At 42.9% G+C, this 23454-nt stretch overlaps 1 protein-coding gene across 6 annotated transcripts in view; it reads left to right on the top strand.

The window, feature by feature from the left end:
• The window catches only part of LOC149782784 (hydroxysteroid dehydrogenase-like protein 2), a 41200-nt gene that overhangs the window by 6000 nt on the left and 11746 nt on the right, over positions 1 to 23454 (top strand). The window lies entirely within an intron of this gene.

The raw sequence follows: 23454 nt of genomic DNA, 5'->3' as shown, positions 1-23454 counted from the left end.
TTTTATAATCCTTGGCACTTTTGTCTAATACAGCTCTGATATGGGATTGATCATTCTGTTGTCTGTGGACGGGTGGTGATAGTAGTGTGTTACCTTTATAGCCAGACCATTATAGTCTGTTTAAGCTCATACCTTAGAGTATGAACAGACGGAATACCTTAGTAGGTAGGTAGGGATCGATTGATCAATCGATCGATTGATCGAGAGAGAGAGAGATTTAATTGTTTAAGTTTTGAATAGGCTGATTTGTTTTCTGATGCTGCTAAACGAGAATTTTTTTTTTTTTTTAGGTACATAGCAAAAGAGAACGAAATATTACACATTTCAGGAAAGGATATATTTTCCTGTAATTTATTTATGTGAAGGGTCGAGAACCGCGGTGGATCTGTGGTCAACGTGCCAACATGTTACCACATGGGTAGGGGATTGAATCGTGCCATCGGATGAACTGACTTGGCTGTCTTGGTATGTTCTTAGGCAAGTAGTGAAGGGGGCCACCCTAGGGACAATGGGAATTAGCATTACAGACCCCCCCCCGGGCCACTCTAGGGACAATGGAAATTTAACATGGAGAAAAACCCTGGGTCACTCTAGGGACAATGGAAATTTAACATGGGGAATAGAGTTTGGGCTTGTCTAGGGACAAGGGGAATTGAACATGGGGAATAGAGTTTGGGCTTGTTTAGGGACAAGGGGAATTTATCATGGGATTTTTAAAAAAAATTTTTTAAAAAAAGGGTAGGCAATCGAAAGTCATTCTCTTTTCGAGACCTATGAGTGGCCCTGAAAAGGGCCTTTGGGTTTCTTCTTTTTCTTCTTCTTCTTCTTCTAACTCCTTAACTTCTTCCACCATCCTCTTATTTTTTCCATCTTTCCTTTCTTCTTCTTTTCTGTTTCCGGTATCCAGTCCGGGTGACCCATGGCTCGGAACTTCTGTTGGATTTTCAACCAGTTAGCATTTAGTTTCTCAAGTTCTTCCTTTTTCTTTCTATTTTCTTCTTCTTTTCTTTCCTTTGACCACTTTTCTTTGATCTTCTTGACCTCTTCGGTCAGCACATTCCTCATTACTTCTTCCGCTTTCTTAAGCTTGTCTAAGCCCCACTTCACAAAAGACCAATCTGTCCATTCTACAATGTCTTCTAAAAAACACCTTACACTCGTCACATAAACTATGGCTTCTTTCAACTCGCCCACTTTCACATACGGTGGGTTAATGAAACCTCTGATTCTCTTCTCCTCATCCTCTATCATTTCTTTCACAATATCGATTGCTAAGTGCAGGCTGGTTACTTGTCTTGAGACGAAGTCTTTTGTCACTGCATGCCTCCATTCCTGTTCAAGCCTTTCTGCTACATTCAATCCATCCACCATCCAATACCAACTTCCCATAAGGTTGTTATACAAAGCTGAAGCTGCTGGCATCTTCTTGTTTCCTTATTCCGTGGAATGGGCTCCAATGGCAAACACTGTTAGTTTTATAGTGAAAGCGCGGACGTGATGGAAAACATCCCCCAAAACAAAATTGATCTTACCTAGATCATGACCAAACAACGCGCGGACGTGAAGGAAAACATCCCCTACTTTTCTCGTTTCATATGATCTACTATCCACATAAGTGAAGCAACATTTAACAAACCCCAAATCTACTATTTACACACTCAAATCATTAAAACAAAATCCGTAATTTACTATCCACACAATCGTACGTTGGCTGTTACAAAACCCAAACTATACTCTCCACATACGCTAAGAAACAATAAACAAACCCATAATCTACTATTCACACAAACTTACGTGAGCACTTACAAACACAAACACACAAACACATACCCTCACACTAGGAAAAAAAGTCAGTGTTTATATTCACACTACTCTACATACACACATTGGCAAATCGATTGTTATTTCTTTTCTAGAGTATTGGGTAGCTCTGAAAAGGGCTGTTTGTTTTTTTAACTCCAGATGCACCTATCTAATGATGGCACCTTCCAGGCCTGGCACCACACACACATCTTCTTTCCCAGTCTCCTTTTACCTTTCTTCTTGGGAGTGCAGAGGCGGGATAAGTGGCTTCAGAATCCCAATTTTCTGTCTCTGGGATTCTGAAATTTCCTCTCTCCTTTTCCTCCTCCTCTTCTTTTTTTTCTTCTTTCCTCCTCCTCTTTCATCCTTGCCTCTTCGACAATGGCCTCCGCGGCCAGTTCATTTAGTATGCGCCTGGCATATTACAGGTTCATCTGGAGGTCTAGCAGTTTCACAGTTCTGATATTCATTGTCTTGTCAACTAATGAACAGGGTAGCTAGACTGTCCAGTGAGTTTCAATTTATACTGAAAGCGCGGACGTGATGGAAAACATCCCCTAAAACAAAATTGATCTTACCTAGATCATGACCAAACAACGCGCGGACCTAAAAGAAACACTCACTCAGTTTTTTTATACTACCCATTACTATTCTAAAAATTTTCATTAATCACTTCAATATACTATCCACATACGCAAAGCAATCAAACCCCAAATCTACTCTCCCCACACGTCAAACAGCAAAAAAAAATATACATGATCTTAATCTACTATCCACACAAACTTACGTGAGCACTTACAAACACACAGTCCTATACACAAACATACATTCACATCACAAAAGAGTCACTGTTTATATTCACACTACTCTACCTACACACATTGGCAAATCGATTGTTATTTCTTTTCTAGAGTATTGGGGTAGCCCTGAAAAGGGCTGTTTTTTTGTTTGCTATGGCAATCTTTTAGTTTCTAAGAATGCGACGTCCTTTGAGGATAAACTTTCTGACGATAGGTCTGCTTCTTCGGAAAGAGAAGAAGAACTCTTTGGTGTCGATACGACAATCGACAAAGCCTCTGTCAGGTTCAGGTTCCAGCTGCTGTTGTTGTTGTTGTTGCTGTTGCTGCTGTCTCTGAAGTCTGTACTTCTCTGTCCATTATTCTTTCTCCCTGTTCACTTCTTCTCTGAAGAGCTCTTCTATCAGGTCTTCAGTGACTTTTAACATTCTCACATTCTCTATCTCTTCTGGCTTCGGTATCAGACTGTGTCTGACCCTATGCAAATTCACGTAGGCTTCGTTTAGCTTAGCTAGTTTGGAGCACATCTTCGTAGGAGGATGAGTCGACAATGGATGGTTTGACTGGAAACTCCCCCGGTTCTTAAAGTCAAAGCGCGGACGTGAAGGAAAACATCCCTCCACGGTTTTCGAGTCGGAACGTTCAATGAGTGTCATGAGAGGGATAGAGAGAAGTCAAAGAGCATGAATCAACATTCTTATAGCGAAACAAAAGACAAAGGCATTTTTTTCAAAACACAACATTTTTTATTAAAAATCACTTAACACTAACCAACAACTCTAACATTTTTAACAATAATCCAACAATATAACATCAAACATTTTTTTCAAATCACAAACATTTTTTTTTCAATTCACACTCTACTTTAAACAGGGCTGACAACGTTGTGAATGAAATTGTGATTTCCACTGTTGGAAATCATTAGGCCATTGATGGACACTACGTTTCCTAGCTTGAGACAAAAGATAAGCATAATGGTCACAAAACCATTGATCTACTTTCACATCATTTCTAGAAGAAGAACGAGGATCAAAATGAGTCACTAAATGTTCTAAGGAATAGCCCAGGCTGCGATGATGCAGAAAATACACACAGTACTGTCCACACACCAAGGAATCTGTGCCTTGTAATTTCACATTATTGAATCGGGTGGTCTGAGCATTTCTTCTCATAAAGTCAACGATATCGTCTTCCAAAGGGGGCAATCCGTACCAATCGAAATATTCCACACATCTTTCTTGAGGAAAGTAGACGGCTACCCAGTGGGTTCCTGGGAGATGACTGTCGTCCGTGTTGATGACATAAGCTAGATGGTCTTGAGGTTTGCGATGAGGGAGTTCATCTTTAGCACAGACGACAGGATTCCAAGAAGCCGTATACGAACTGTGGTTCAAAAGGTAATAAAGTTCCCAGGTATCCATATTTTGTGTTTTTTTTCCTTCTTTTTCACAGGTAATAATAAGTGATCAATTCGATCCTGACTTTTTGCTTGAAAATGTCTGACGAATAACCGTTTCTTCGTTTCGTCTCCTCACTCTGATTCAGGAGAGCTTCGATGCGATGGATCTCTTGAGTGGTTAATGGTGGACAAGAATGTTCACGCAAGTCTTTATACCACTGATGCAACACGTCTTCGTCCGAGATGAGACTCCAAGCATCGTCCAGATACTCGTCCAATTTTTCTTCTTGACTCAGCATCAGGCATTTATCGTGTTGAATTTGACTGGGATGATCGTTTTGACATCCATAGCAATCTTTCTTGATCAATTCCGTCATTTTTTCGACCAAGTGTTTGGCAAAACAGGAGACTAAATGGGCTTCTTGTTCTGGCCATCTTGACTTCATCATGATCACTTCTTCGTCTTTGTCTTGGGATTCTTCTTCCACAGTTTCCTCACATTCCATCTCCAAAGTTTCTCCACTAGGTAAAGAGGGATAACAGTCTTCCATAGCTTCTAATAATCTAGAATAACTTCTCTCAAGCTGTTGATTTCTATGGTATTGTCAAATTCCGCATACAGGATGACGTTCAACGTTACATCAGGGGGTGGGTTTGCAAACTGAATTTCCACTCGAATCTGGCTTGATTTTATAGGGTGGAAATGTCCCTCGTCGCTGCCTTGGTCCGGAGTGAAATCAAAACCCCACAAAGCATAGCCTCCTGCATAATCCTCGTACGTAATGCCGTGACTGGTGTTGGTTCCTAACTGTCCGGTGGCTTCGTACAGGGACAAGTACGATCTCAAGTAATTGTTCTGGGTAAAGTTAGGCTCGAAAGGTCGGGTACACAAGGTCTTGTCATCGCGACTGACTTCGATCTTGGACACGCCAAAAGTGTCGAAAGTTGAAAGGATTTTTATCGACAGCTCCGTTGAAGGCTGTATTCTCGACGATACCAAGGATCAAACGTTTGGGTAGCTGTCCTTGGAACAGATGATCTTCGATCATGGATCGCTGTCCCCTAGGAATGGTGAAGGTTTTCACTTTCACTCGTCGGATCGGATACTTGGCAGTCGTTCTGCTCAACGTCTGACTGATGTCGTTACCTACTTTAGGTAACACTTCCACACGTCGCACGTAGAGTCTGGCTTCTTGGATGACAGTTTTGTAATCGTTAGTATTAGACAACAGATGGAAAGCGGCACTGCTGCGATTCAGTCTCAAGCGGACATCCACTCCGTTCAGCAAATACTTTTCTTGCAACCACATGTCCAAATGTAAACGATCCATCAGTTCTAAACTACGACTTAGTGCAATTTTCTTTCTTCGTTCTATAAATCCCGTTGTATTTTGATCATCCCCAGCAATTGTAGTGCTGTCGAACTTTGCACCTAATGCGTCAGGCTTCCATACCACGCAAGCATCCAGATGAGTGTTTTTGGCTTCTTTTCCGTACGTCAAGAGATTTTCCAGGTACGCTCGGTAAGGGTAAGTATCCATGCTGCTGCTGACCAGTTTGTTATTCAAATACAAGTCCACTCCACTGAACAAGGAATGCATGAAATTTTTGACGGGAGCTACTCTGGACGTATCAATGAGAGCGTCACCGTCCACTTCGGTTACTTTGACTTTCAAGTACAAGTAACTGCTATTCAGATCGATGTAATCTTCGGGCTGTCCTTTGATTTCAAACTCGATGGGAGCGGAATCAGTCAATGAGGAGACGGGATGAAATTCCACCCACTGGGATTCTTGCATGGTCATCATGGTGGGGGGCATGGCAAACAGATCCATTTCCGACTTGGAACAAGCGCAAGATTCTCGGTGCATCATTTTGTTCTGTGTCTCAATAATCGAAAACGTCTAAGTCTCGAACGGTTCTTCTTCTTTTCTTTGCCTTTCTCGCTTTAGAAGTGTGAAGTCTGGTGAAAGGGTGTTTTCTTCGTCGTCTCTTTCTGCCTTGTCCTTGCTGAATGCCTGACTCGGTAGCGTGCAGGGCATTTATAGGTGTTTCTCGGCGGCCCAAAAGGTCTTTGCCCGTTTGCAGCAAGACATTTTTGCCTGCCCTCATGAAGGCTTCTTTGGGGTTTTGTTTGTCGATGATGACATTTTGGAGAAATTCTTTGCCTTGCGTCAGTGCCGCATCTTTCAAGGCGTGCAATCCGCGTGTCACCATCGGTTTCAACACCGGAGCCACCGAACGAAAGGCCGATTTTAACATATCTCCTAAACCGTGTCCTCGCTGTCGAGCAACCCCTCGGTACACTGGATACATGACTTACGAGTCGTGAGAAAACCGTTTTCGAAAATGGAGTTTCACCCTGACTTTTCCTTTGGTGAATGGAATATTTTGTCCCAAATCTCCTTTTATAGTAATGTTGACCGTGTCCAAATACGACTTGCTGACAGACAAATAGTGAGGATGTACAAATTCGCGGTGGACGTGAAAAGTGTTTCCACCTTCCTCGTCAGCGTTCGTGGCATAATCCACTTTGAAAGGAATGACACGCAGTAACGGCACGGAGGTGTTTCCCACCACGCTGTACCCCACCACATCGGAATACACGAACATCAAATTTAGTCCTTGGTTCAGTTCTACCGGGGTACGAAATAACTTGCTAAAAGAATCGTTGTCGTAAATGATTGGTAATTCGTTTTTCTTGATTATGGTCATTCTCATGTTCATGTCTCCACCCAACATGTCAAACAATTCAGGTGGCGCTCACCAGATAATATGTACTTTTGAGAGAGTGACGTATGTAAGGTGAAGTAGTTCGCATTTAAAACATGCACAGTGGAGAGAATGTTTGCATACCTCTATGCTACATTAATGTAATGTGGATGATATTTCTTTTGGATATTGTACTTTTGGAAATTTTACATGATTTAAGCACACTGCTAACTAAAATGACTGCTCCCTTGTGTTAAAATATCAGTCTGAATTAGTCTAAAGTACACTATACATAGCAGCTATTAAAATAGGGAAAATGAATTTTGCCAGACTAGACAATACCAGCTTCTGAAAGTGCAATGAATGAATTACCAAATATGTAAAATGTAAAAAAAGTTATCGGCTCTTTTTTATACAATTGACCTCTGAAGTTCAGGAAGTGAAAATGACCAAGTAGAGCTAGCACTTTTTTGAAAGGTGCACATTTGAAGTAAGGCCAAGCTGTATACTCTATAACCCATAGTACATCCATCAATCATACACCAAAATAAAGGGAATTAAAGGTTCTTTGCATTATACCTAAGATATACAAGGTCTTTTTTAAATAGCCAGTATAACCAGTGAAGAAAGCCGGGGACATTCTTTTTCTTTAAATTCCTAACCCTATGCAAAATGCGAAACTGTATAGCGCCACCTTAAAGAAAATAAAAAAATGTTTGCAATTATTTTTTTTTATTTTCATATAATTATGTATGATGTTCTGAATAAAATGGTGCATTCATATTGCATTTAAGCATGAAAATAAGCTAATTATGATCATTTTTCTCTTGCTTACATAATTTGCCATGAGGTATGTTTGTGTGAGTAGTGACCTTAATTATGGGGAAATTAGAAGACTTAGAATATAGGAATAGAGTCAACTTAAATTTAAAACTGTTGCAATAAGTGACAGAAATATATGGTGAAAATGTTTCTTTTCATTTATTTGCAATGAAATAAAAAAATAATTGAAGAGAAAGTGAATTCGCTTCTTCCATATTAAACAATAGGCAAATATTTTACACTTTGACCTTTGACCTTTATGAAGCTGATGAGTTACCTCCCTTTTCTAATTGTAAAATTCATTGTTGATATCTCAGAAATAATTCTGGCTAGTTTCATGTTCCTGTCATTCAGCATAACATTGGTTGCTATGTTTACAAAATGTAATGTGCATTCTTAAAATAGCTCACTTTTATCATGGGGGGGGGTAGTCTGGACTTGTTAGAGACTCTGACACTCATAAATACTGTTCTGTGGGGAAAAAGGCAGGAGAATTATTCATAAGGATTGTTTTGATGCTTGCGACTTAAATGTTTCAGCCATATAAACATAATTAAATCATAAAAAATAATACCTACATCTTCTTTATGGTGGCGCTCACCAGATAATATGTACTTTTGAGAGAGTGACGTATGTAAGGTGAAGTAGTTCGCATTTAAAACATGCACAGTGGAGAGAATGTTTGCATACCTCTATGCTACATTAATGTAATGTGGATGATATTTCTTTTGGATATTGTACTTTTGGAAATTTTACATGATTTAAGCACACTGCTAACTAAAATGACTGCTCCCTTGTGTTAAAATATCAGTCTGAATTAGTCTAAAGTACACTATACATAGCAGCTATTAAAATAGGGAAAATGAATTTTGCCAGACTAGACAATACCAGCTTCTGAAAGTGCAATGAATGAATTACCAAATATGTAAAATGTAAAAAAAGTTATCGGCTCTTTTTTATACAATTGACCTCTGAAGTTCAGGAAGTGAAAATGACCAAGTAGAGCTAGCACTTTTTTGAAAGGTGCACATTTGAAGTAAGGCCAAGCTGTATACTCTATAACCCATAGTACATCCATCAATCATACACCAAAATAAAGGGAATTAAAGGTTCTTTGCATTATACCTAAGATATACAAGGTCTTTTTTAAATAGCCAGTATAACCAGTGAAGAAAGCCGGGGACATTCTTTTTCTTTAAATTCCTAACCCTATGCAAAATGCGAAACTGTATAGCGCCACCTCAGAACAAAATAAAATGGACAGGGTTTTACTGCCGTCAAATTTCATCGAGAAGCGACGGGCTGCTTTGTGGTATTCCATGGTGACACTTTTTCTGACACTCACCAAAGCTTTAAGAAACACGCCATTAAACCTGGTGGCTATGGTGCTGACCAAATGTTGACCACTAAAATAATAGCCTGGGGGAATGAACAAGTGATAGGTGGTCCACTTTTGATTTTGTGTGCTACGGGTTTTCTTGTCATATTTGACATGGGTATCCAAGTACTGTTGCACTTGCTCGTCATAAACTTCCACATCAAAAAAAATTTGATTGGGAAGGACATTGAGGACTTGGGTCGGGTGAATGATTTCTACTAAAGCCACTGCCCAATGGGCTTCTTGATCTAATGGGATGGCCTGAGGTAATTTGGCCGTGTAACAGCACAACGTGTTGTTGGGAAACACCTCCATGGAACTGTCACTGGGTAAGGCTAAGTAAAATTGGTTTTGGTTACTCATAATTCCAGAGTTCTGTTGCTGTCCGAGGGGTTATTGGACGTCAGAGGCGTGTCTCCGCCCAAAATGGGGTTCTGGTTGTGGTTGTTATTGGAGTGGTGATTGACACTGGCACTGGACACAAGGTTCCCGTGGTTCCCGTTCGAGGAGAATTTCAGGGAGGGATTAGGAAGCAGGTAACCGATGCAACTGCTCAATAAAATGGTCCACAATTGTTTGTATCCTTGTTGCAAACTCAAATTGGCGATGGCTGCCCCGATGACACAATACACCACGAAGATTTGACAGAAAAAGACGATTTGCGTTTTAGGCACACGTTCTCCACACCACACCCACAAGGGTTGTTTTTGTAAATCTTGCACAGAAGAACTAGGCGAAGGAGTGGTCGACGTAGCTGCGTCTGTGTGAAAGGGTATGATGGTCACTTCTTTTTATAGTCGATGACTTGCGAAGCGTCGATCCAAGAATCAAAACTGGTGGATATCCTTTCCAACGTACTTTGACTTCTTTGACACGTCGTTTGCCCACTTTACGGGTTCTGCGTTCGAGAATGCTTTCGATGTCGTACACGTCGTCTTCTTTTTTGTTGACACGTTGTAACTCGGGCAAATAAAACGTTCCTTTGAGCACTTCTCCGTTCATGTCTTCCAATTTATAGACGGCAGGATGACGGCCATGCACTCGTCCAGTGACACGAAACAATTCGGTCGTCCAGTTAGGTAAGTAACCTTTGTCGAAAGTGCGTTTGGTTTTGCCAATGCGTACCCAATCTCCTACGGTCAACACTCCACTTTTCTTGGGGACAGCCCTCGTCGGGGACGTACCAAACAGGCGCTCAAACACCGACACTTCGTTCTCGGGAGTCACTTCTTGCGGGGCACGTCCGATGCTTCGATGGTAAGATTGGTTGTACGCTTGCACCAGGTGCGGTAAGATGTCGACGTACTTCAGAGTGTGGTGATGCGTAAAATATTTCCACATGCGTTCTTTCAAAGTGCGTTGAAAACGTTCCACGATGCTGGCTTTGGTTTCAGGATTCTCGGTGGTAAAAAAATGAATGTCACGTTTCTTTAATTCTTTTTGGAAAGCTTGGTTCAGAAATTCGGTACCTTTGTCCGTTTGCCATCGAAGCGGGTGACGACCGCTTTGTTTCAACACTCGTTGCAGGGCTCGCACTAACTCGCTGCTCGATTTGGAAGTCAAGGGTACGACCCAGGCAAATTTGGAAAAGACGTCGATGACACAAAACAAATATTTGTAGCCACGATTGTAGCTGGCCAAATGAGAGACATCGGCTAAATCGGCTTGCCATTGATGATCGATGCCTTCCACTCAGGTTAGACTTCTGGCAAAGTTGCGTCGAATGGGTTTGTGTAAAGTGTAGGTAGCTTGTTCTTGTAACCATCGTTGCACTTGAGGTAAACGGAGACTTTTCAGTCGCGTTTTGGCAGCACGATACAATTTTTGAACTCCTGCGTAACCTGCAGGATGGGAGAGATCGTAGTAAATGCTGGCTAACACCTTCTCCATTTTTTTTGGTGTGTTAATAAGTTGCCCAGTCTTCGGTGATGCTCCTTTGGGTGGGTCGAAAGTGTGGTTTGGAAACGGATTTTCGTGTCCGATGGGGTACGGGAGTAGAAGTCGAAGGTAGTGGTGGTGGAGGTGGCAATGGAATGGCTTTGGTCTTCTTTTCTTTTTTTCACATCTGGTTTCCCTTCTTTCTTTTTCACTTCTGTCGAAGGAGGAGTGGACATCATCTTTTTAACCCAAGCTTTCATTTCTTCTCGTTGGGGTGTGGGGGACGGGGTCAACAAGGATGCTGCAATCTTACTCGAAATGGGAGCTGCTGACGGTGTTTGAAACACTTTTCGCATCTCTTCTTCCTCAGGCCTTCGTGGGGTAGCATCTCTGGTGACCCATGGGGATGGTAGTAGTGGTGGTAGTGATGATGGTGCTGGACTTTTCATCAAGGTCTTAAAATCTTTCGGAGTGGGTAGAGCTGTTTCGTCTAAAGCTTTCTGGTGAAAGAGTTGCAGTCGTTGCAAGAGTTGACCATACTTTTGCGATTTTTCTGTTTTGGACAAATCTTGGCGATCCATCAAGGACTGCAATTCGTGTTGTAACTGGGACATCTCGCTCAAATTGGGATTGGGAGGTAAATGCGGGGTGCGTTGTTCTTGCCAACGATGGTATTCCATCCATCGTTTGTAAGGCACTAAAGCTAGTTTTCGTCCTTCCATGGGGTAGTCAGGGGTCGATTCTGAGATCTTGGGACTTCAGAGGGCCTTTTTATCTTGCTCCCACCAGTCCTCCCAACATGGTTCCCAAGACTCCTTTCAGTAAGGGGCCTAACAAGAGAGGTAAAATGCCTCCACGTTGGACCAACATCTTCTTCTTTTGACGAATGGGAATTTTCTTTTGAACCATTTGGCGAAGAACGTGACGATGTTTGCCTAAGCATTGTTTCTGGTGTTTGGACAAAGGGATCGTGCCTTTCAAGACGTTCAAACAACATTCGCACACGGTATCGATGACCTCTTTGGAGGCCGATTGAATGAGTTTTTTTCGTAGAGGTGGAGAAGCTTTGGACAGGACAGATAACATGTCCCCATGTTTGACTAAACGAGGAGGCAGTCCTTTTCTTTTCTTTCCTTGGGGTTGTTTAGAAGAGGGATGTTTTCTGGAGGGTGACATCTTCAGGAGCACCAAAACACTGATACCCCGACTTGGTCACAGGCCTTTTTTATACTGGAACGCGTCGCCACTGATTGTCTTTACGTCGTATCAATTTGAGGACAGGCATGACACGTCGTGCAGGGGTACGCAACGGACTAAATCGAGCCAGTTCTTGCTTGGACAAATCCAGTAAACTTTGTAACATACCCGATCTTTCTTGGACTTTGATTTTGGGAGAAGGTACTTTGTGAGCAGCAGCCACTGCCACTAAATTGGAGGGTCCTGCCACTGGGGAAGGTCTTCTTGGGGTCATCAACGGAGATGTTCTTGGTGTGATCAACGTCTCCAAGTACTCTTCAGTTCTTGGTGTCATCAACGGAGAAGTGGATGAACTTGAGGCTGCCGGAGACGCGGTCACCGCCGTTGCAGGTCGTGGTTTGCGAGTGTAATTTTGCGTCCTGGCCGAAGTGCCTCTCTTGCGACTAGTTTTCTTTTTCTGGGGACTTTTTCTCTGTTTCTTTTTCTGGGGGCTTCTTTTCTTTTTCCGGGGTGGTGTCTGGTAAGAGGAGGGTCCAGCCACTGAAGAAGTTCTCCTTGGGGACCTGGTCTTTTTCTTCTTGGGGCTTCGTTGGACTTTTTTCTTGGGGAGAAGTTTGGGGGCATTAGGATCCCATCTTAAGAGAGAGCGAATGATGACCCCTCCTAGAGTACCGCTCCCTCCAGGTTTCAAAATGATTTGCTTTTGGTTTGAGTGTCGATGCGAGGATCGGCCAGTTGGGTCAAAGCGACTTTGTTTCGATCAAAAAAGCGTTTGGTTTGATGAGGAATCTGAATGATTCCTTGGAGTAATTGATGTGCCGTCACCGTGAACCATCGTAAGACTTCTTTGAGACTAGCTTCTAAGACACGAACTCGTATTTGTGGATTTTTTTCTCGACTGATGCCATACAAGGCACGAATCAATTTGACGGGAAGATGCGACTGAAGGGACGTCATGTTCAAAATGTGTGTGAGACAGACGAAAAGTGTCTGAGGTTTTTATAGATTTTTTTGTGGAGTGAAATTTAGTCGAGGACGGAGACGTGTACAGGACAGGCCCTCCGTCTTGACACCAGTGGTGAAACAAGTGGGTACGAAATCGCAAATCCTCGGGGGTCGTAGGTTTCAAATCGACGAGTAAATAGGCGTGTGGAGTTTGAGTGGCATCGTCGTACGCCTGAGTCAGCCAAGGCGTTCCTAAATGTTTGGCTAAGACTTGCACTTGCGATTTATCTCGAGGGCTTTTAAACAAGACCACGTAATGCGCATTGAGGCTGATGGTGCGATGGGCTTTACTTTGTTGAAACAAATTTTGAGTGATGTAAACGACACTGGCATTACGGTGATGCCCTTTGCGCGTGAACCACAGTTTAATTTCTTCTTCGTCTTCTCCTAACATGTCGTCAAAAATGACCAAATGGGTTTGACGGGAGTCAGAGACGATGCCGTCGTCTTCTTTAGGAATGCCTTCCACAAACACGATGTAATCGCCTTGACTTTATCGCAAGAGGCTGTACGCCGATTGCCACTCTTTGTAACACCACACGATCCGCAGAGGTGGTCGATCGATCAAATGATGTTTATGTTCGATCAAACGTTTGACGAATTTGGTTTTGCCTGAACTGCTGGGTCCGGCAATGAGCATGTTAAAGGGATGGCGAAGATACAAAGCCTCCCAACTGGCACGATCTAAGTGTTCGTCGATGACTTTGACAGTAGAGGAAGAGGGAGCAGAGACAGCAGAGGTAGCCATAGTGTTAGGAATGTCACTTGTGACACGAAAACAAACAAGACAAGAGTTTATATACTTTTTTTCAGGACACGTTTATTGAATGTTTTAAACATGAATACGAAAGACAAAAATACATAAAAGCGAAAGGCTTAAGTACAAGGATAAAAGGCACGTAATAACCATTAACGTGGAATAAAAATAAGTGTCTGTACAACATGTTTTGGGTAAAGTTCTGACCAGTTCTATAGTAGGGGGTAAGGTCACACAAGTGTCCTCCCGAAAGGGTCTTTCAGGCCTGTCCACGACAGTCCTGTCCTGAGTGACGGGTTCTTCTGGCACCGTCACTAAGACAGGTTGAAAAGTAACTTTTTTCCTTGAACAACTCTCGTGCATACTGGGCCACTTCTTGGGTCCAAGCCTCAAAATCGCATTCTTTCCAGTCACGGACATCTGTCCAATTGGGATGTAAGTCACAAGCTACACACACGTCATACACGTCTTGGGTAGCTAAAAGTTGACGAATCTTTTTTTCCCGTAGAGGTCGAGAAGTATCCAGATGAAAACGCAAGGCTTTGAGCAAAAGGAGTCTTTCGTGACCATTTAAGGCCATTGAGGTGGTAAGTACTGTTCGTAAAGAGTCCACAAGGAATCGGCTGGTAAACGAAATCCCAGAAAACAAGTCACTAAGACACACAGTATGCGTCGTCCCAAATTGAATGGATACAGTTCTTGTAATAATCGATGGTAATGATCCACGCATTGAATATGGTCATTGAGTTCCTGCCACGGAATCTGTTGGATTACATGCGATAAAAGTCGCGGCATGGCAGCCTGTTTTTATAGTCTCTTTGTTTCGGAAACAATACACGTACTTTCTAGCCAGACATCTTCGTTTTCCAGTGGGGAATTTAAATGTTGCATACTGTAACCGAAACGTCAGACTTCGTTTAGAAGTTTCCTCTTCCACTAAGTAGATTCCACGTAAAATATGTCGGTAATCCTTTACCTTGTCTTCCTCAATGTGTTGTACTAGGTGAATCTCGAAGTAACCAAAATGATCAACACGTGGATCATCGGGGGCTTGGAAGTATTGAACAAGGTCTGACCACTGAAACAATTTCTGACGAATCAGTTCTCTTATACCATTCAGGTACCAGAGGTTAAAGATCTGGTGACGTAACGGATGCAACTGTTCTTTACGTTTGACTTGTATTTTGACCAGCTCTCGATAAATGCGTTCTCTCAACTCCACAGGCAAAGCACGAATGTTCTCTTGTAAAGTATCCATGAATAATCACAATCTTCTCCTAGAGCAAAATTAATCCACATAGTAGGTAATTTCTGACCACTGCCATTCAGGGTAACGTCCAAGAATGTCACTGAACTCTTTTGATGTAAACGGTCTGGAGTAATACAATAGGACGAATGCACACTTGACCCAAAGAAATCTAACACACTGGTTGACTTTTTTCACTTTCCTCTTGTGAATTTCTCGGCACAAAAGTTCTACAGTCACCCATTGAGATTTCACTCTGGCAAGTCCCTGCCAAACTTCCTTGTAAATCTTCTCTTGCAGTTCTTTAGGTAATGATTCAATATCGTTTTTGAAATGAAGTTTAAATACTGGTCTCAGTGATGTCCAACATTTGACTCCTAGCCAAACTGGTTTCTTCTTCGTCAACGACATGGTAAGTTACTTTAATGTCTCGGTCCTACTAAGGGTAAGTAATGACAATTCGGTGACCATGGAGCATGTTCTACGTAGGCCGAATCTTGCGGTTCCCAGTGGTGAAGTGACACACCGCAACTGAAGCACTTGACTTTATCTCCTTCGCCCAAGTAGAAAAATCCGGCTCTGGCTAATTCTTCGGGGGACGGTCCTCCCAGATACTTCGGCCATTTTCCTTTGAACGATTGAAGACGATTTTCAAAGTTGCAGTATTCCGACAAACGCACAGGAAACGAATATTCGTCTTTCACAGGTTCGTTTCGATGAGGGTTGGGTGACATCAACAGGAGTTTGCTCAGGGCTGGATGACATCCGTAGGGGGGTAGACGTGAAGGTGAACATCCACCTTTAAAACGAAACCCAGTAAAATGTCCAAGAGGACGAGCGGCATCACTTTCGCATCCCTCAGGTTTGACACGCACAGCATCACTTTCCATGATAGGGGTAGTGACACTAAAGTTCCCATGATGCTTTACGGCATCGCTAAAGTCACAACGTACAGCATCGTACCCATCGCAAGGCTCACAATCGCATTCCACTTCAGAAGCCCCACACTTGAATTGTGCCTGTCTAAACTTGTTTTGTGTTTCTCTGAAAGTATTCATCTTGTTCGCTCGGTCTTGGTAGTCCCAATGAACTATCGATCTTGACCATAGCCCCCTTTTTATACTAGTCGCAATGCAGTCTCCAGCTTGTACATCTTTACTTTTTTTATGTTTTTTATGTCTTGTTTTGGACGGTACCGTCTCTAAGGTACCGTCATCATTGTACCGTAATGTCATGGGTGGAAAGGCCATATAAAGGTAAGGGCATTGCGGAGACCATCGAGTATGTTCCAGAATAGCTGAATCTTTATAGATACATAGATCCATTCGTAACTTCAGGCCACAAGCGAAACACTGTACTTCATATCCCAATCCTGACTCAGGTCCCAAGTAGACAAATCCTGTTCTAGCTAAAACATGCGAAGAAGGTAATCCTTCCCTATCTGTAGGCCATTTCTGAAACGTGTCCAATCGACGGGCACAATCACAATAGTCAGGTAAGAAAACTGGAAAATGGTAGGGTTTGAACTTGGAGTTCTCATCGGGTTTCTCACTTGATTCTTGCTGTGGCGAAGTCATCCTTCTAGTGGGTGACTATCCTCTTACAACCAATGTTTTATACCAAGGTGTCCATACGGCAAAGTAAAGTGGTTGGGTAGTCGCACTCGCTTCTGGTACACGATTTGATAGACTTTTTCCAAGGGTCGACTGACGATGTGGTGAGTGGGTAAACGTACAATCTTGTTCGGTTGATAGGTGGTCACTTTAAAGTGTTGATCTTTTCCAGACTGAAAGGCTTCTTTCAGTACCCCAAAGTTGACCACTCGACTGGTACGATAATTCATAGTCAATCCTTTCACTTTTCACGTCGTGTGCACTTCTCCTTGTGGGTCCCGGTATTCGTAGCCGTAATGTTTTGGACCGCCACTGACGAAACTTAGAATCTTGTCGTCGGGATGCTCGTCTGTCCAGGCTCCTAAACGGTCTCCTTCGATGTCAGGGTGCTGTTGACTCGGGTGATGGATGTAAATGCAACTGTCCGTGTCAAAATACAGGACACGTTCCCCTAACAGTTCTAAAGCTTCGTACAATTTTAAGCGAGCATGAGCTGTCACGTAAGCCGCAATGATGACATTTCCAAAAGGGTCGTCTTGTACAAAGTCCAGATCTTCTTCGTAATTGACCAAGATCAAATCCTCACGAACGACGTCCACGTGTTTCATGTATTTGGTTTTGTCGTGAATCATCTGGAAGTAGCGGGAAGGTTCTGTCAAATATTCCGTCTTGGGTAAACAAGGTCGTTGTGCCATTTTACCCCACAAGCAATTTAACATCACTTTGGCAAACGATCGCCTACTTTCGTTTTTCTCGATGTGATCTCAAGTGATGCCTCCTTGTTCATAGTATTTCTCTTTGAATTTTATTTGGTCTTCGGAAGTGTGACACCAGGAAGGATAGCCGCTGGCTTCTTGTTTCAGTTTTAAAAAGGCATCCACGTAGTCTGCGAAAATGCATTTCTGACTGGGGTCATCCTTGTGGTATTGTTGTGTCTTGGGAAAGTGGCAAATTTCGTACACTTCTAACAGTTGGTATCCCATGTCCAGAGCTTTGAACAATTCTACGCTGACCCACGTCCCCGTCAAGGCCCGTTCTTCCTGGGTGTGCTGACAAGGTTGGTCTTGGTTGCACGTTTCGGCACAAGTACGGCACAAAGGAAACATCAGTTTGCCTTGGCAATGGTGAGGTAACACGGGATGGTACAAGTCCGTGGGCGGCAAAACTTTACACTTGATCAGAGCTTCGTATTGTCGAATGTTTTTCAGGTCGATGTGTTCCGTCAGCAATTGCGGGTGCCCTACAGGAAAGCGACAATATTTGTACACGTAAGGATACAGCGAACACACGTCCAAGTATTTTATTTCTTCTCCTTTCTCTTCGTCGGCTTGGTACAGCAAACAGGTAGCATTGGTCCTTCCTCCGTACAAACTATCCCTCGGGTTCAGGGGGTTCATCAGCTTGTAACTTTCCACGAGGCATTTAAACTCGGGATCGGTTTTCAAACGGTGATCGTACTCGTGTTCCCACATTTCCATCACTTGGTATCCTTCCTGTTCTAACTTTAGGCGTCGCTGACAAGTGGCCTGGTACAAGTCTTCCATGGTTCGTTGTAAAAACTGATTTTTAGTGCTACGATCAGGGTAACAGACGGGACATCCGTGAAATAAGCAACCGTTAAACTCGTACACGATCTTGGGGTTTTCTAAGTCCCAGCCATCGACCGAATACGTTCCGATGGTCTTTTCGCCTCCTCCGTTGCGGGCATGCTGAATCCATTTGTCTTCCTTGTCGCACAAGTAATGTAACCAGCGTAGGGCTTTGACCGAGTATTGACGTTTGACATAGTTGGTCGATTGAGGGCTGATGACAGCCACGGTCTTTTCAGGCATGAATCGTTGTCTGTACACTAAGGAACACGCTTTGGCAATGGTGCAAGCTTCTTTCAAAGGATCGACCCCTCCGTGTTCCATGAACAGTTCTCGAAATTTTCCACAGCAACGTCGTAAAATGTCCACGTCGGAACGACAATACTTTAGCATTTCTTCCTGAAAGTCGAAAGGGTCCGAGGCGTGAGCCTGGTACCAAGCGTAGAAAGCTTCTCGTTGTTCGGTACGCATGTTGTCGGGGTCGTAATAGTGAGCCTCAGGTAAATGGGGTAGAACGGCGTGTTGATTGGCTTCCGTATTGAAAAAGTGTGGAAAGTACCCTTTAGCCATTTCTGTCATTCCAAACGTTTTAGGCATTCGACTCAAAGACATGGCCAAGTAACTCATCGAATCTTTAAACTGCACTTGTCCCACTTGCATGAAAATGATTTTGGCTCCGTTCAAAGTGACTTTAGGACGTTCGGTGCCTTGTACTGTATATTATCTGAGAAGAAACTGTCCATCGTATCCGGAAAAATTGTGAGCCATCACCGTGGCATGACGATGACAATCTCCGTAACGTTCGATGTCCTCTTGGCTCCACGTCTTGTCGATGGGGTCTAAGACCCATTGGGCAAAATCGGCTAACGTGTTCGGTCCTCGAAAGATTTTTTCACGCCCTCCGGGAATCTTACTGCAGTGAGGGCAATGACTGAAGATAGGTTCTTGAATGCACTTCTCGCACGCTCGATGAGCCACGCAGAAATTAGGAATGTGAATACCGGTCTCCTGCATGCATTCGAAATCGAAAAAGATGAAATTGCCTTTATTCTTCTTGTGACCGTTCTCTTCCTCTGGTTGGGATTGGTATTTTTGCATGTAACATTGATGTATGTTCCAAGTCCACGATGTGGTGACAAATGTGACATTTTTTCTTTCCTGAACATACGTGTGCCTTGGCATTATTGGTACGTATGCCTTGTCCACACGTAGGGCACAATCTCAGCAGTTGACAAGCACATTTCTGCTGTGAACCTTGCGTCTTCAAATGTTGTTGGTAACAGATAGGGCTGACAAACGTGCGCAGACAAGTTGAACAAGGCACTGGTCCTTCGCTCAGACAGGGTGGAGAGGCCAAACATCCTGGGCATTTCGATCCACAATGCTTGTGTTGCTCTCGATTATTTTAACCATGGTCACATTTCTCACAGTAATATCTGTATCCTAGGAATCCGGTGATACTGGTAATGGTATCGAAATGTTCGTCGTGATAATAGACATGAATGTATTTTCCATCCTTAAAGTCTTGGTCTCGAAACAACAGAGGCCCGCGCATTTCTTGAGGGTACACTTTCAAGGTGTATCGTGGAGCTAGGGCATCTTGCAATTTGTGCATCTCAGGAATGCCACAGGGTGTGTCTTTGGACAGTCCGACTTGTTGCAACAGGAGTTCTGCTTCACTTCGTTGTTTGGCTCGGTCCGATTTTCGAATAGTTTCCCAGGCTCTTTTCCATTCTACCGTGTCGTTCTTGTTGGCATAGATTCGTCCCACCACGATAGCCCTGGCTAAACACATCTGGTCTTGAGGCTTGTTAATTCGGACGAGACTTGTTTTGGTGTTGCAAAGCTCGTTCACCAATAACATCTTTTTGCGTCCAGTCCCTTGAGGAGGAGAGACGTGGGTCATGTCCAGTGTGGCTTTTCCATCGGTGATGTCAAACTGGTCATTAGATTGTTGTACGTGTTGAATTTTGTCCATGACTTTGGAAGTGGTCAATTCTGCAGGGGTGCTAAACTCGATCCAAACAGGGGATTTCAAACCGTCGTGTTGTATGGAAAGTCTCAAGCGATCGTCTTCTTTGGGTTGACATTGTCGCTTGAGTGTGGTGAGCAAAGAATCCCACACTCCGGTGATGAACCTTTCTGCTTTCTCTAACGGTAATTCAGCCATGAAATCTTTAAACTTCACCGTGTATTTGTAAGCCGTGGTTCTAAATTTTCTAGAGGAGCCCTTTTCCGTCTCTCGAATGGAATAGTATTTTTCAGGGTTGACTAAGGGTGGCGAACTTTGTCTAGAGGGTTTGGATTCTGGTTCACTCATGTCCTCTTCAAAATCACTGGCATGAATTTGTGCCAAGACTTCAGCTCTGGTACGAGGCGATACATCACGTTTCTGCCTCTTACTTTCTTCTTCTTTCTTCTCAAATGAATTGGATCGTTTCATCTTGAGTGCAAAACGTCAAATGACTCAAGTTTAAACACCATAAACTAATTTATAGTCATGGCAGACCAGCGTATATAAAAGGGTGTGTGTCTTGTCCTTTCACTATTCATTTCATTCTCAAACGGAGCACAACGATGGAAGAGACTACCCAAATAGAACGTTTCATCAGAGCTTTGCGAGGGGTCATTATAAAATTTTCTTCAGACCAACCCACGGACTACTCTCCTTCCTTTCGAGATAAAAGTCAAGATACTTGCTATATCTGTCAGAAGAAAGGGCATTGGTCTTCAGAGTGTCCAGACCATCAAAAAAGAAAAAAAGGGGCTAGAAAAGACAAAAATCAAGATACCTGTTATTATTGTCAAGAAAAAGGACATTGGTCTCCAGATTGCCCAAAAAAGAAACAAGAGGAGTCAGAAGAAAAGAGGGATTCTTCAGAGGAGGAGAGGGATTCTTCAGAGGAAGAAAGCAGCCAGGTAAAGAAAAAGAAACAGGAGAAGAAAAGAAGAAGGGAAGAAAGTGAGGAGTAAGAAGAGGAAAAGCCTGTGAGGGTGAAGAAATTTAAAAAACAGAGAGAGTAAACAATGAGACAGAAGAAGTTTATGAACTTTTTAAAGTGCTCTGTTGTGAATTGTGAATTGAATTGTAACTATTGAGAAAAGAATACATTAATTATATAAGGTAAGTGTCTTTGAGTTTTGGTTTTAAAATAAGAACGTACACTCACGCACTCATATACACGTACTATAAGGGTAAAATGGGATTTTTTTTTTATTTTTTTTTTGAGTTATTGGCAATTGAAATTGTATTTCTTTTCGAGAGACATGGGTGGCCCTGAAAAGGGCCTTTGGTTTTTTGGTGTAGGGGTGAGTTTAAGCAATCAACTTTAACTGTCTTAAGCCTTTGCCACGGCCGAGGCCTACTTCTGGACTGCGTACTGTTGATGATGATGATGATTTGGTTGAAATCACTAAGGATGGTACGGTAGGCTTAGTCACAGGGTTGACGTGTTTAGCTCGGGAAGGTCGTATTCTTTTTGGTCGTAATAAAGAAGTCTGATACATTTGTTTCAGACTTCTTAACTCCGCTAAAATGTCCAACAGTACCGTGACCGTTTGATTTTCACCTTCTTGTTTCTTTGCTGCTACTTCTTCTTCTTGTTGTTGTTTTTTTCTTACCTCTTCTTCTTGCTGCTGTTGCTGTAGGAGAAAAGCTTGTTCCGCTTCCTTTTGTTGTTGTATAAATTTCTCCAATTCTTCTTTCTGTCTCTGTCTAAAATTCTCCACTTGCGGTAATGAAGAAGGTAACGAAGGTTCCGGAACAAATTCTTGCGAGGTAAGAAAATCCACAAAATCCCAATTTACCTCTTCTGAAAGTAAGTCCGGGTTCCCTTGGGCGGTCTCCACTGCTGGTGCACCCCAGTGGATCGTTTTCTGAGTTTCCGTCATGTTGAATCACTGTCGCATAGATTGACTACACACAGGCGCTAGCGAATCTATATAGACCACGTGACGTCACAGACCGTTCTCTTCGGATTGGATGCGGGGTGACTGAATTTTGTAACGCGCTTTTGGATTGGTGAATGAACTCAATCCGTTTCAATCCTTCCTCTACCTATAAATAAGCGCAGTTCACTGCATTGATTCACCTGTTCTCGTCGCCTCAAGATGTGGACCACAGTTGAATCATTCACCCTTGTGTCTTCAATGATGTTTAGGACGGACATGCTAATGTATGTCCGATCCAAGTGGACCGTTGTTCACAGGACAGACACCAGTCTGTGGATACGTAGGATCTACGTAGAAAGACAAGGATGCCTCAAAAGAGTGCTGATTTACGGTCCAACAGTGAGACGCAGCCTAAGGACAAGAAGAAGACCAATGCGGTGCCCTTTATGTTAATGGATACATTAACATAAACCCAAAGGCCCTTTTCAGGGCCACTCATAGGTCTCGAAAAGAGAATGACTTTCGATTGCCTACCCTTTTTTAAAATTTTTAAAAAAAAAAAAATCCCATGTTAAATTCCCCTTGTCCCTAAACAAGCCCAAACTCTATTCCCCATGTTCAATTCCCCTTGTCCTTAGACAAGCCCAAACTCTATTCCCCATGTTCAATTCCCCTTGTCCCTAGACAAGCCCAAACTCTATTCCCCATGTTAAATTTCCATTGTTCCTAGAGTGGCCCAGGGTTTTTCTCCATGTTAAATTTCCATTGTCCCTAGAGTGGCCCGGGGGGGGGGTCTGTAATGCTAATTCCCATTGTCCCTAGGGTGGCCCCCTTCACTACTTAGGCAGGACACTATGACCTAATTGCCTCAGCACCATATAACCATTTTGTGTTGTTGTGCCATACAATGCACTCACATTACCATACACACAAGCCACGAACTGTTGACTTATCCGATATGAATTTGGATTACTTCTCTTCTCGTTCTCCTACCGTCTAACCATTTTCCCCACCTTTAATGTCTGTCTGCGTCAAAATCATGAACTGAGTTATACCAACCTGTGTTTATATTCAGATCTTAAGTTAGACGCTATTAAATATATTAGGCAGCGGATTTTCGAAGCTACGTTACTTTCTAAAACAAAATGCCGCAGGAAATGGGCGAGTTATTTCTGAGGTGTCCTTATTTTCGAGTTTGGCTTAATTTCGAATTTCTGAGGTCGATCGACTGAACTCTGCCTTGTTTCTACTGCTGTCGGTAGATCGTCGTCCATTGTAAATGTGGATGGATCATTAACGTATCTCATCACGTGCTTTAAAGGAATAATTACGCAACCATGATTAGAATCTCGAGGTAATTCAATCTG

The sequence above is a fragment of the Sinohyriopsis cumingii genome, chromosome 15 (genome assembly GCF_028554795.1).
Source record: "Sinohyriopsis cumingii isolate HCF-2022 chromosome 15, ASM2855479v2, whole genome shotgun sequence".
Lineage (NCBI taxonomy): Eukaryota > Metazoa > Mollusca > Bivalvia > Unionida > Unionidae > Sinohyriopsis > Sinohyriopsis cumingii.
The sequence above is the reverse complement of the archived record's forward strand: the minus strand, read 5'-3'. Positions and strand labels throughout refer to the sequence as shown.